General features: G+C 58.9%; 1 protein-coding gene across 17 annotated transcripts in view; it reads right to left on the reverse strand.

Annotated features, from left to right (window-relative positions):
- Nucleotides 1–13,196, reverse strand: part of GALNTL5 (polypeptide N-acetylgalactosaminyltransferase like 5) — a 47,109-nt gene that overhangs the window by 25,008 nt on the left and 8,905 nt on the right. For 11 of the 17 annotated variants that reach the window (XM_036230641.1, XM_036230635.1, XM_036230629.1 and 8 more), the window contains 2 exons: nt 672–4,852; nt 423–573 (listed from right to left, as the gene is read on the reverse strand). The gene's annotated coding sequence lies outside the window, so the exon portion shown is untranslated. The remainder of the gene's footprint in view (nt 1–422; nt 574–671; nt 4,853–13,196) is intronic. The other 6 variants (XM_016163941.2, XM_016163942.2, XM_036230640.1 and 3 more) reach the window with 4 other exon arrangements.

Below are 13,196 nucleotides of genomic sequence, written 5' to 3' on the forward strand. Positions count from 1 at the left end.
CAGTGTTTTGCGAGGAGCCTGTGGGAGGCAGGGGGCAGGTGGGGCCTGCCATCCCTCTCCCGGGCAGATGTGACAGCCACAATGACTCCAAGCCTCACTCCGAGTCTCCTTCAGAAAGGCTAGAAGGGAAGGTCTTCCTTCGTCCTTTTATAGTAATAGTAATATTAAAAAGAAAGCTTTTATTCATAATAGCCCTTGACCGGCGACGACCGAAATGTCATCGGTAGTAGATCGGAGAACTTGCGGTCATTCATACAAGAGAATGCCAGACAGGAGCACAGTGACCCAGCTAGAGCCACACGGAGGGCATGGAAGAAGCTCTCGGACATGATACTGAGCAACAGAGGAGCCGGACGCCAGAGCTGACAGTTCTAGAAGAGGCAAAATTCATGTAGAGAGAAAGGAATCAGAGCGGTGATTACCTCGGGGTGAGGGTGGGGGTGCCTATTTCTGAGGGTGGCCAAGAGCGAGCCTTCCAGAACGGTCCACATCTTCTAGATCTGGGAGAAGGCTTCACGGAACCTGCATCTTTACAGACATCCGTCGGGCTGTTCATCGTAGGTACGTTGCGTCCTCAAAAAAAAAAAAAAATTTAAGGAGAAAAAAGTGAGGGGCCCAAGTGTTGGACAAGAGGGTGTAGAAGACACGGGTGCTGCCCGGGGGTCGCTTACGGCCGCCGGGGAAACAGACTCATCGCGTGAGTCATCTGGGGCCGCGGAGGAGAGAAAGTCTTGCGCCGCGACGGCCGGGTGACAAGGGAACCCACTGGGCCAGCAGGCGGGGGCACGGCTGCCGGAATCGATCCCAAAGGGGAGAGGATGCTGTCGCGGGACCAACGAAAGGCACGAAGTCACGGCGCGAAGCGAGCGAGGCGGCGGCCGGCAGGAGCGGAAGGCGGAGGGAGGAGGAGGAGGAGGACCGAGCTCGCGGAGCAGGGGCCACGCGGAGGGTCAGGTGTATGTGCAGCCACGGACGTCAATTCCGCGGCGACGTCCTGGAACCTTCATTGCGGCCAGAAGGAAATTAGGAGGCTGAAAAGTACGTGTTTTCTCTCAAATGAGTAGGCAAGGCTCATCCAAATCAATTCTACTTAAACCATCACAGGGAGAGACATCAAAACAGCCCTGAGCTTTCGTCTCGGGTCGAGAAGGAAAAAAATACAGATGCGGAAGGCACAAAAGGTAACACAAGAATCTCGTGTTAAGGTAGGGGGAGCCTCCCACCTGAGAGCCCGGAAAACCGTTTTCTTTCTGGTCCTCTGTCTCCCAAGGGGAAACAAAGCAATGCTTAAAGCAAGGGGCAGGGAAGCAGAAACGCGGTGTGCAAATTCAAAGAAAACAAGCGAAAACATTTGAGTACGTGTTTGCCCATCACTGCAAACCATCCCGAGCATTTTCGGGGGCTGTCGGCTCTTGGCGGGCAGGACCAGTCTCAGCCGTCTCTCTGTTCCATGATGCTGCACCGAATGTGGGAGGGGAGCTAGCAGACGGTCACTGAACCAGTTCTGGAATGATGATCACGTTTAAGACGAAACACAGGAATTGGTGAGCAATGCCAATTTTTAGGGAGGGGGGCGGTTAAGGAAACAAAAGGAGGGAAGAGGGAAAAAAAAGAATGAAAAGTTAATGAAGGCGCCTTCGTCTCAGTCCTGCCTGGCTCCCTCCAACCAGCTCGACTGGGCTCGTTTACCCCGAAATTCCATTCTTTGTTCTAAAGAGCAAGGATTACAGACCTTCCCAACAGACCGCTCTGACCTCTAAGTTCCTCCGTGTGTTACTGGTTGACCTTGCCAACCTATGCTCCTCCTTACCTTGTAAACCCGTGGGAAGAATCCAGGCCCCATCCACTCTGGTTCCCAGCCACCCCATCATTCCATTGAGGCCTCCATTTGGGGTGTGACCGTCCCAGGCACAAGCTGCTTTTCCCTCCGGTCACCACGCAGTGAGCTCTTCCGTGGCAGGGGCCCATTATCCTAGGCAACTCACAAGCAGGATTTTATGAGCAGTTCCCCTTCGAAATTAATGACTTGCTGTCTTAAAGTGTGGGGAACCATTGTGGGCCCGGGGCTGGGGGTGCGGGGCTGGTTAAAAAAAATGTCAGGCAGTGGCCCCCCCTTGGCCAGTCCCCAAGCAGAACTGTCGTATCTGATGAACAGTCTGCTGACTACTTCGAGCTCATCACACCTGGTACAGGACACAGGAGAGTCTGTAAGCAAGGGTAAAAGGTGACTTTTGCACGGTGAGGGGAGATGTTGATTTTCGTTTTTAGGTGCCAGCCTACACCAAGGACACAGAGAGAATCCACAGTCCCTAAACCTAGGGTGGGTCACGTCTTCAGCAGGGCAAGAAAACACTGCTCAAGACATTGGTTCAAATCCCATGAACGGGTCTGGCCAAATGAGGCCAGTTCCCCTGGGAAGGTAACAACAGAACTGCCTTTGGCTGATGCAAATCGGAGATATCTTGGATGAACAGTCAGTTCTGTGCTCAGCTAACTAAAAAGCAGAAAACTTTGGTTCTAGGATACCAAGAGCATCTGTCGGACAAAGATGCCCTAAAGATGAGAATCACATAAACTCTAGGGCCCTACATTAGTTATGTGAACTATTAATGATTTCATGAGAAACAGCCTATTTGGAGACTTTTGGTAGCTTGGTTTACATGCCAAATAATAATCGTTTCAGGCAGCAGATTTGCAATAGCTAAAATGTGGAAGTAACCGTAGAGTCCACCGACGGGCGAGTGGATACACAAAAACGTGGTCTCCACATACAATGAAATGCCATTCGGCCTTAAAAAGGAAGGGCATCGTCACATACACCACGACTCGGATGGACCTGGGGGACGTGATTCCAAGTAAAAGCCTTCTCTGTATTTTTTCTCCCCCCACGCACTGCTTAGGGCACGAACACCCGGGACGGGGCCACGCAGGGCGGGCACCCTGCGGTCACAGAGTGAGCGTGAGTCCCCGCAGCTGAAAGGAAAAGGAAAGCCAGGACGTGCTTCGAAACGTGGCGTTTTCCAGGGCTGCTTTCCTAACGGCGAAGTCTGTTTCTCTTCGGTCTCTGGACGCCTTTCACGCCCGTGTTTCTCACCCCCTTCTTACCACCTGTTCCTTAATTTATGCATTAACGTTAAATACTCTCTTTGGCATGGAGGGTGGCTTTCGTGATTTAAACGATGACGTGGCTTCCCCGTTCTTTCTCCCTTTCTCTCTGGGCTCCCAGCAACCCGGCCGATAGGCTCCCGTGGAAGGGGCGTCTCCTCTCCATCCCTCTGTGTCCTGTGGTGGGTGACCTTTGCAGCAGGGTTCAGGGCTGAGACCGGCTTGTCAGGGCAGCGATGCCTCAGGCAGATTCCTGCACCTCTCTGATCCCTGGAAGCCCTGCCTCTGGAGGTTGTTGACATTATTCAATGAGAAAGTGGATGCCAAGGCTTGAAATGAGGGGCTGCCCACAGCAGGGGCAGGGGCGGGGGGCGTGGGAGGCGGATGAGAGAGAGGAAGACGTTGGGCCCTGGGTGCTGGTGCGACATGGCAGCTTGATGAAGCTTAACGAATGCGAAATGCGAGTCTGTGCTGCATGCACGCACACACGTGTAGAGCGGGACAAGTACACGAATGGGAGTGATAAATACAAATCCAGAAGAACGGTTACCTTGGGAAGGGGTGTGTGCGGAAGGGGAGGGTACGTAGGGGCCCTCAACCGTATCCCTTTCATTTTTTAGAAGCTCCAACGTGAATATGGGACGAAATGTTAAGATCTGATAAAGCTGGCGTGTGCCCGTGGGGTGATTTTCACGTCATTCTCTATGTGCTTTCTATAAGTTCGTAATATTTCACGACAAAAACAATGAAAGGTCCTATTCAACGCGTAGGATTCCCAAAAATCAATTCCTCGCGATCTTTGAGATTCTCCAGCACATCTATTAAAAATAATTGGTGTGTTTTATTTCATGGACGGCCCACAAGAGGGAGATCTAGAACAATGCAGCACCAGAGACAAAAAGACACAGAAAGGCAAACAGTTCCTGGGGAAGCCGTGCCGAGGGCCACGGGAACCAGGGACGGTCGGGGGGCCCCTGTCTGCCCTCTGTCCGAAATCCGAGGATGACCGCTCACGCTGACGGCGTTTTAAAAATGCGGCTTAGCGCGATGTTTGCAGAGTAAGGAACACACGGCAGCAGACAAACGTGGGGACGTGCACAGTGCCCCCCCGGATCCTGTGGGGACCACTGTGCATGTCCCCACGTTTGTCTACTTCTCCATGGAACGCCAAGGAGCAGAGAGAGCTGGCCCCATCACTGTTAGAGCATCTCTAACAGTGATGAGCATGGCTGTCTCAGGGCTCTACTTTAAAGTCACCCTTAGGAGCCGCCTTCCAAGACTGGAAGCGTGTCGGGTGATTCGCAAGCTTTCCCATGAAGATTTGGGCTATTGGTTTTATTCGTTTTTCAATCAGGTGCCGAAGGCGTTACTAAAAGCTGTGGAGGGTACGCAAATCAAGACGAGTCAGTCTTTCGCTGGTATTTCTGCGAACAGGGAAGAAACTGCCGATACTTGTCGTCATCGCTGCCTCCAGCCGGGGACCCCCTCGTCTACCTGAACGGCGGTCTTACCTGCAGAAGCAAATGCCGTGCCCGCAACATCACTGGCACCCGGAAAACGTTTGTCAAATTCACGCCGTAGCCAAGTGTCCATGGACGGAGGAATGCATGAGCAAGATGCGGTCTACGCATACGTGGAATATTATTCGGCCTTCAAAAGGGAGAGAGGTAATCCTGTCGCATGCCACAGCGTGGATGAACCACGAGGACACGCTGCATGATGTCAGCCCGTCGCCAAAGGACAAGTCCTGTGGGAGACCGCTCATGAGTCATCAGATTCATAGAGACGGAAAGCGGAACGCAGCCTGTCGAGGCGGCTTTTACGAGTGCAGCTTAATGAGATGCAGCTTAGTGGGTGCCGGGGCTGGTGGGGGCGGGGGGCGGAGGGATGGGGAGTCAGTGTTTGACTGACGGGGAAGGAGCCTCAGTCTGGGCAGACGAGAGCGCTCGGGGGATGGTGGCGGTGGTGGCAGGTGCCCCAAGATGCAAATGTATTCAACACGACCGACTCATACACGTCAAAATGGCAAATTCACGTTACGTGCACTTTGCCACAATGAAAAATAATAATAATAATAATAGGAAAAGAAAGGAGCGCCACAGAGAAAGAACACTGGGGAGAGTCGCCCTCCCGCCGCCCAGGCCCGAAAGGCTCTGAGGGTTCCGGGCCAGGCGGGCGGGCCACCCGGGCCTGCGCGGTGCGACCCCCCGCAAGGCAGAGTCTCCTCAGCGGGCCCTTCCAGAAAGAGGTGGAGCTGGCCTGAGGCTCACTGTCCCTCCCCAGCTCAGGGACCTGAGCCCGGCTCAGGGTCAGTCACGTGCGGCCCCAAACATGGTCCCCGAGGGGTCGTCCATACGCTCACCACCAAGAGAAGCCCAGACCTCCTAAACCCCTTGGGACTTCCTAAGTGATAAGCGTGCAAGGAGCATCTTCTACTCTAGTATTTGGTCTTTGATCCCGGCTCCTCAGTCCCTTGGATTTCCTTCCCCGGGTGACGCCAGGGGCTGGAAGTGTGGCATATTCAGCGCCCCACCCCCCACCCTCGTCCCCCCGAACCTGGGCGGGAGCGGGGAACAGAGCTAATGGCTGGCCGCGCGCGTGTGATGGGGCCTCCACGAAAACCCCCCGAGCGTAGGGCTTGGAGCTCGCGGGCCGCCGAGCACGGGGCCGTGGGGAGGGAGGCGGGCGCGGGGGGAACGTGGAGGCTCTGCACCCCGCGCCCACGCAGCTCCTCCATCTGGCTGTTCCTGAGTTACATCCGTTTACACCAAACTGGAAATCTCGGACGCCAAGTCATCGAAGTATACTCTGCTGGTGACTGTGCTAATTAGGAAAATGTTTAAATAGCCTTAAAATTTTTAAATATTTCGACCACTTCTAGAAATCGACCGTAAGTAAATCTTAACAAATTAAAAGAAAATTATATGTTTTCGAAGAGTTCGTTCCCGCCAGCATGTATAATGGCAAAAATTCGGGACACGTCCACGTGTTTAACGATGAACAGAGAACGGGACTAAACAACCGCAAACGATACCGTGCGTGCAGCGTGAGGACAGCTGCCTAACGACGGACAGAAAAGCCGGAAACAAACGCGCCACGCCGTTGCCAGCAGGTGCGGACGCTCGGGTGACGGTTTTCTTGGTGGTGGTCAGAAAATCTGCAGGTCTACTTTTATCGAAGGAACCGTGAGCAGTAGTAACGCGGCAGGGGAGCGATGTGTCCCCCCCGCCCTCGCCGCGCACCGCCCCGGGGGGTCTCACTCACGCGTGGGGCACTGGACCGCCGCCCACGCCTACGGCTGGAGTCCGTCCTGGACGTCTGCGCCCGGGCTGCCCTGGGGGAGGGCGCCGTGGCTGGCGGGGCCGGCGGGCGGGGGGGGGGGGGTCGGGCGAGGGGGGCGCAGGCCGCCGCCCGCCCCCGCGCAGGCCCCGCTTCCCGTCGCCGCCGTCTCTGTGCGGACGCCGCCGTCTGCCACTCCGGGGCTGCGCCTTCTCGCCTGCCAGACCCGTCTGGTCGGCTTCGCGGTTTCTTGACGTCGGGCATGTCGAACGTCACAAGCTGAACTGACTTTCGTCTCCCCTTTGCCTCCCCGTCTTCCTTCTGCATTAACCCGGTCGTCACGGGCAAAATCCTCGGCCTCGTTCTCCCCACACAGCGCGCCGGGCGGCCCAGAGGCGCCACCTCGGAAATGGCTCCGTTACAGCCCCTGGGCTCGGGCCGCCGTCACCTCCGCACAGAACCATCTGGACGGCCTCCAAACTGGCCTCTCCCATGGGCTGCAGCCCCCTCTTCGCCCCCAGCTCTCATCCCATAAACCGAGTGGACGACGGCGGTAACTGGCCCTGAAATCCTGCTGCCTCCTTTTGCCAGCAGGACGAAGGTCTGACGGTTTCGCCTGGCCCGTGGAGGTGTGCTTCGGCCTCGGTCCCTGCCGCCCCGGCCCCGGCCACCGGCCGCCTTTGCGCTGACTCTGCGCCCGCTGCCCCCAGCACCCCTTCCCCTCCTGCGGCCCGGCCCGGCCCCTCCTTGAAGGCTGAAGCCAGACGCCGCTTCTCGGCAAGGCCCCCCCACCTTCCGGAGGTCGCTTGCTGGCCTTTGTCTCGTCAGTGCCTTTTCTGCAGTCACTGCACCACTGTGAGGGATGGCACTCTCGGGCTGAAACCAAACCTCTAATGTTTAATAGAAAAAAAAAAAGAAAAAAAGCCTCAGGTTTGCTTTAAAATTTAATCTGCCTCGTATTTCTGGCTTTAACACAAATATGGAGAATGTCGTGTATCAGCATGTCATACAAAACGTCCTTAATAACGTAAAGGCTTCGACAGGGGCGGTCGGGGGCCCAGCCAGGCAGAGGCGCCCGGCAGAGAGGGAGTTGGGGTCCCCTGACTTCACCTCCCCGTCGCCTTCCACAGGTGGAAGCCAACCAGAGGCCCACACGGGTCGGCCTCCAGGGCACGGGGCAGGGGTGGAAAGGCGGAGGGTGGGCCCGGAACGCAGCCAGCCCGCGGGGACAGCCCCCGGCAGAGTCCACTTCAGAGAACACATCTCAGACACCAGACCTCAGACTCAGGCTCGCAGGGAGCATCGTCTAGGGCGACCCCTCCAGAAACGTTGCTTTAAATGGCTGATTGACGTTTTATCGCCTGGCTGCGAGGAGGCGCTATTCTCTTATGTAGTGTTGGGGTTGTTTCCAGGGTTTGGCCGAGGTGCCGCGGGGACCCCTGCCTCCTCGCTACTTTGCAGGGCCACCCTGGAGGCCCCACTCCTCACGCAGCGAGTCCTCAACCAGTATTTGCTGGACAAAGAAACGAGTGAATGACAAGCCAGCCCAGTGGAATGTTGCAAATTCCTCTCATCCTCTGTGGATGCCAAGGGTGCTGACGAATGTGCCACCCCGGCCTGGCGAGGAGGCAGCCGGCCACGTGGGGAAGGGCGCGGGCTTCGACCGTGCCCGGCCGGGCCTGCCTCTAACGCTCGCCTCCCGGGCTTCCCAGGTTTTCAGACCACGTCAATCTCTCTGTGCCCCGGGACCCTCTTTGCAAATGGTTCTGCCGTTTCTAATCCTTGCAGCTCTGCGAGTATTGACCTCTCCTCTTTCCCAGGAGCCATTACTACCTGAGATTTGGTCAGGCAATTACAGAGGCAGAAAAATAGAAATGCAAAAAAAAAAAGAAAAAGAAAAAAGTTAGGCCAAGTTCTTGATCAAGGAGAATCCAAAGCTTCAATGGAAAGAACCCGAAGGACAGAGTGGCCAGGAGACGGGCGAGGCCCTGTGACTCGGGACTCCGCTCTGCCAAGACAAACACGGTTGTCACTTTCACCTCTAATTCCGACAAGTGCCTTATTGTTCAACATTTAACAAGCCCACCTCTGGTTCACCCCAGGAAACCTCGTCCAGGAAAACGTGTTTCTATTGCGAGCGTGACAGTCAAATAAAACACGTGGGAATTTGCTCCCGGCTTAGAACGACGAGTCGACAGGGCCTCGGAGAGCTTAAGCGGGGGGCAGACCCTCACCGGCCACCCTAGGTCAGTCAGCGGGTGACTGGGACCCCCGTTCGCGCTCACCGTTTCCTCCGTCGGCACCTGGCTCCTTCGCTCCCACCCTCGTTCCCGGCTCCAGCCGCGTCTCGACCTGGATGAGACCTGGCTGGTCTGCCTCCAGCCGCACGCTCCCCCTCCCCCCCAGGGAACGACCCCGGTTTTTCGTCACCCCAGTTCTGTGACGCTGCGGGCCAGGCTGCCCTGCCCCCTTGCAGCTGCTCTGCCCGGTTTCTGGGCCTCTGGGTCGTCAGGATTTATTCACCAGACCCCTGGATGGCAGAACTGAGTGCCCAGCTCTCTCCCCTAGAGACCCCCTTCTCTGGGCTCCTGGCCCCTCCAGTCCTGGCGATGAGTGCTGGCTTTCTTTCCTCTGCCTTTTTTTTTGGGGGGGGGGGTTGTCGCCCTGGCCCCCCTGGTCCTTCGCCAACTCAGCTCCGCCCACTCACACGGCCAAACACAAAACCTTCCATCACAATCAAACACGGTAGCACTTCTGAGATCTCGACACCGCACCTTTCATCCTCACAGCCCCCCTGCTCTGTGCCCCCAAACGGGGCTTCTGACCCGCAGCCGCACGTCCGTCCGCGTCCCGGCTTCCTGCACGGGCTGACGTCGGCCCCGCCGAGCCTAGCTGCCGCTGTGACCGCCACCTCCAGGACCCCTTCCCCTCCCCTGCCGTTCCTCCCTCCGGCAGGACCCCCGCTATGACCAAACCCAACCGGCCCCCGCTGTCCGGCGTGGCTGGAGAGGCCGCCGAGCTCGCTCCCTCCACGTCGGCTTCGCATGGGCACCGGACGCAGCCTGGCCACCGCGGCTGGCGCCCGCGCCCCTGAGACCGGCCTGCAGCACCCCCTTGCCCTCGACCCAGCTCTCCACCTGCCAGAGCTGGCGGGTCAAATCCGCCGTCCACATGAGACCTGCCGCCTCCCCAACGCCCGGCCCACCTCGTTCCTGCCCTCCCTCCGGGGACAGTGCCCGGCACGTCCGTGCTCGGTCTGGAGCCGCCCCGGCCCATGCGTCACTCACCCCACTCAATGGCGCCCCCTTCTGTCCCGCCTGTCAGCTCCTCCCTCGTCACCGGGCTGGGTGGGCAGCGTATGGCCTTCACCTGGACACCCCGCCCCGCGGTGCCACGCATCGGGACCGGGCCGCCGCCCCTCCCCGGGTCCACCGCGCTGCACCTGAGCGCCCTCCCTCACTGGACCGGGGCCTCTCACGGCACCATCGTCTCTCACGGGCTCGTTACCCCTCTCCGCGCCCCATTTCTGGTTCTTGCCTCACGTCCGGGGCCGCTGGGGGGTGGTCCTACGAGAAGCTCGGGTTTGGCTGCCCCGATACCCTTGCAGCAGAGGGCGAACTCCACGAAGGATGCCGCTGGCCCTCGCCGCCCTCCCCGCGCCCGCACCGGCCTCCGCCTGGTCTCCTGCCCAGGGGTGGCTGGTCCCACCCTCGGGGCCCAGGGGCTCGGTCTTCGTTCCGCCTCGATGATGCGTCCCCCAGGGCCTTGACTGATGGCTCCCTCCCCTCCTCCTCGCTCAGGCGTCTGCCCACAGGCCCTGCCCGACCCCTGCGCCGCGGGCCATGCTGTCCTCTCGGGCCCTGGCTGCATCTGACGCGACCTTCACACGTCCGCTTGCCTCGCCCCTCCCCCTCTGCGAGAGCGAAGTTTCTCGAGGGCAGAACTCGGCTCCGTGGCCCGCGGCACCTCCACCCCGCAGACCGGGGCCTGGGCTCTGCCAGACAGACGGGTCTCGATCGTTTATTTGTTCACTGGGAAACAAAGTCCATTCTGAGCAGACACGGCAAACCGGCCTTACTCTGCGAACAGACAGTTCCACCAGAAGAACTACTTGTGCAGCACGTTCCCTGGACTTTGACTTCGAGGAGAAGTGATTTCGTCCAAAGCCAACAGGATAAAACCCCGACTGCGCGCAGCCAAGGGCATCGCCGCCGCGCCCGGGGGCCAGCGCTGCCCACAGCACGTCCAGCCCCCGCCTTGCCCACACACCAGGGACCGGTGCAGAATCTCTTGAGAAAAGCCTCCTCCACGAATACGCCGTCTCTCCAGGGCCACTCGAATCCGCAGGGCGCCGAGTGCTTACACAGCCTTCTGCCCCACGCTACTGGAGGGAGCAAGGTCTAGAGCAAACACACCACGCAGCCTGCCGCAAGCCTCGGCGTACACAGAAACGGGATCCTATGACGGTCCTTCCTCGACGGCTGAGTGAGCCAGACGGGCCTGGTTCGGGGGCTGTCGGTGGAACCGCCTCGAAGTGCCTCTCCTCTCACCAGACGGCCTGCCCTCCGGCCTGGGTCCCCGCCGAGGCCCTCCTTGGGCACATTCCCCACTGTACGCGTGGGCGTGAGCGCTCTCGAGTCTAACGCCAAGGCCCCTCCCTTCCAGGCGTACCCGGCCCTCGCTCAGCGGGGCTGGGAGGCTCTGCGTGAGCCCGGTCCCCCTCTCCCAAGCTCCACGAGCCCGCGAGGTTGGCCTGGGGCCTGGCCAGCCTCCCACGTGCCTCCTCGCGAAGCGCTCGGCTCGGGGGTGCCCGGGTTTTCCCTCTGGACAGCAATGACCCTTTCACGGCGATCAGAGCTGACGGTTACCCCGTCCTCCCTCTTCTAAGTCCCCCCAAGAGCTGTGGGGAGCCGCCTCCTACACACAGCAGCAACATGGATCCACGTGGAGGGGTCCACAGGGGGTACGCGGTGGCCATGGAGGTGACACCTGCTCTCCCTGCAGAGGACCCTCGGCCGAGGCGCCCCTGGCTGGCAGCCCCTGAGCCTTCCTCTTGGGTTTCCCGCTGCATTCGCACTGAGGATACGCTTTCCCAGGGCTGTCCCCAGGCGACGGTGGACCAGGCAGAGCCCAGAGCAAGCCTGTCCCTGCCTTGCGTGGTCCTGAGGACTCGGCCTCGTAACTAACTCCCCGCGGGTCTGGCCAAGACCGTCCGGGAAACGCGCTGGCCCAAGGCTTTTCCTCCCCGGCCCTTGCCTCCCGCCAGCCTTCCTCAGGTGTGGGACCTGGGCCGGGGCCAGAGGCTGTCCCCGCCGCTGCTGCCCATGCCCCCACCCCCGGCCATCCTTCATGGACATTCCATCTCGTGCACATCTCACCCTGTCCGAGCATCTACCTCCGGAGGACCCCGGCTGATGTGGCTGCGGCAGCAGAGGGGGGCCTCGAGGTGGCCGTGTCTTTACACAGTGAGGGAGAGACGGGAACTGAGTGGTCCCTGGGGTGCTGGCGGCTCAGCCCGAAACCGACCCAATTTTTCATTAATAAGGCTCAGTTCGGGCGAAATGTGCAGACTGGTGAGACGTGGGCAGAGGCCGTGACAAGGGAACTACATTCCGACGGGCCACGGGCCTCCCCCCCGGCCCCTCCACGCATCTCCCCAAGGGCTTTGCTGTGGACTGCCACCAGCCTTCCGTCATCGACGTGGCTGCTTTTACTTTTTGCACCTCACGCGCCGGCCCGAAAGTAAGTTTTCTTTTTTTTTAAAGAGTCCCAAAATAGCTTGAGCGATGGGAGAAATCGTTAGAACAAATGCAGACCTTCCTAATGGCCCAGTACGCGGCGCTGTCCCCCAGTACGCACCTCCCCCTTCGCGGGAGCGGATGCTAGGAGAATGTGAGGCAGGGTGCTGTGCACTCTCACGGGGCCCCGCGACCACTCGTTTTGTGAATCTGAATTTAAAAGCAGAAAGAGGTACGAGGGTAAAAAAAAAAAAAAAAAATGAGGATGTAGTAAGAGCAAACCAGAGAGCTCCTTCCCGTCAGGCCTCGGCAGTTCTCCAAAATAGAAATCTGACGATTTGTATCCACCCAACAACCTTGTTTTCTCCTCACGTCTCAGCCCCTCGTCCCAGCCCAGGGCTAATAGGTCGCGGTGCCGCGAGACTTCAGCCAAGATCGGAGAGGACCGAGTCACGCCTGTCCAGGTACATGGCCAGTGTCTGCTCCGCGCAGCTGGCTCTCGGCTTCTGTGATCGGTGTTTTTGTCTTACTCAGGTAACGTGAAAAATTTACTAGTGGGCATTGATAATTGCAGTCTGAAGTAAGTTTTAACGGGGCTTTCCTTAATCACCAAGGCGGAAGTCCTTGTCCTGTAGGAGATTTAGGCACTCCCGCTGTGTGGACGCCCATCAGAGACAGGCCTCGGCATCTGCAGAGTAACAAGAACACCCCCCCACACCCCCGCTTCTGCCTCTGCCTGAGTCTGGCCTCTGGGAACTACCCTGGCACCTCGCAGACCCCGGGCTGGGGCGTCGGCAGCTGCCCAGCCACACGCAGGGCCGGGCTTCCATTCCCTCAGCCGCTTGGATCAACAGCCTGGTGCTGCAGGCCCCCTGGGAGACGGCCGGTCACGAGGGCCTGGACGACCTGACCAAAGTGAAGAAAGGCGGGTCAGGCAGTGGCGGAGGAAAACGGGAGTGAGGCGGGCACAGGTGAATCCCGGGTACTGGTACTGGTCACAAACGCTGCTCCTGCAGCTGCCTTTCCTTCTTGGCCCCTCTCCCCCCTTCCTGACTTCCTTCTTTTCCTCCCCCA

Source organism: Rousettus aegyptiacus, unplaced genomic scaffold, assembly GCF_014176215.1.
Source record: "Rousettus aegyptiacus isolate mRouAeg1 unplaced genomic scaffold, mRouAeg1.p scaffold_m13_p_13, whole genome shotgun sequence".
Classification (NCBI taxonomy): Eukaryota; Metazoa; Chordata; class Mammalia; order Chiroptera; family Pteropodidae; genus Rousettus; species Rousettus aegyptiacus.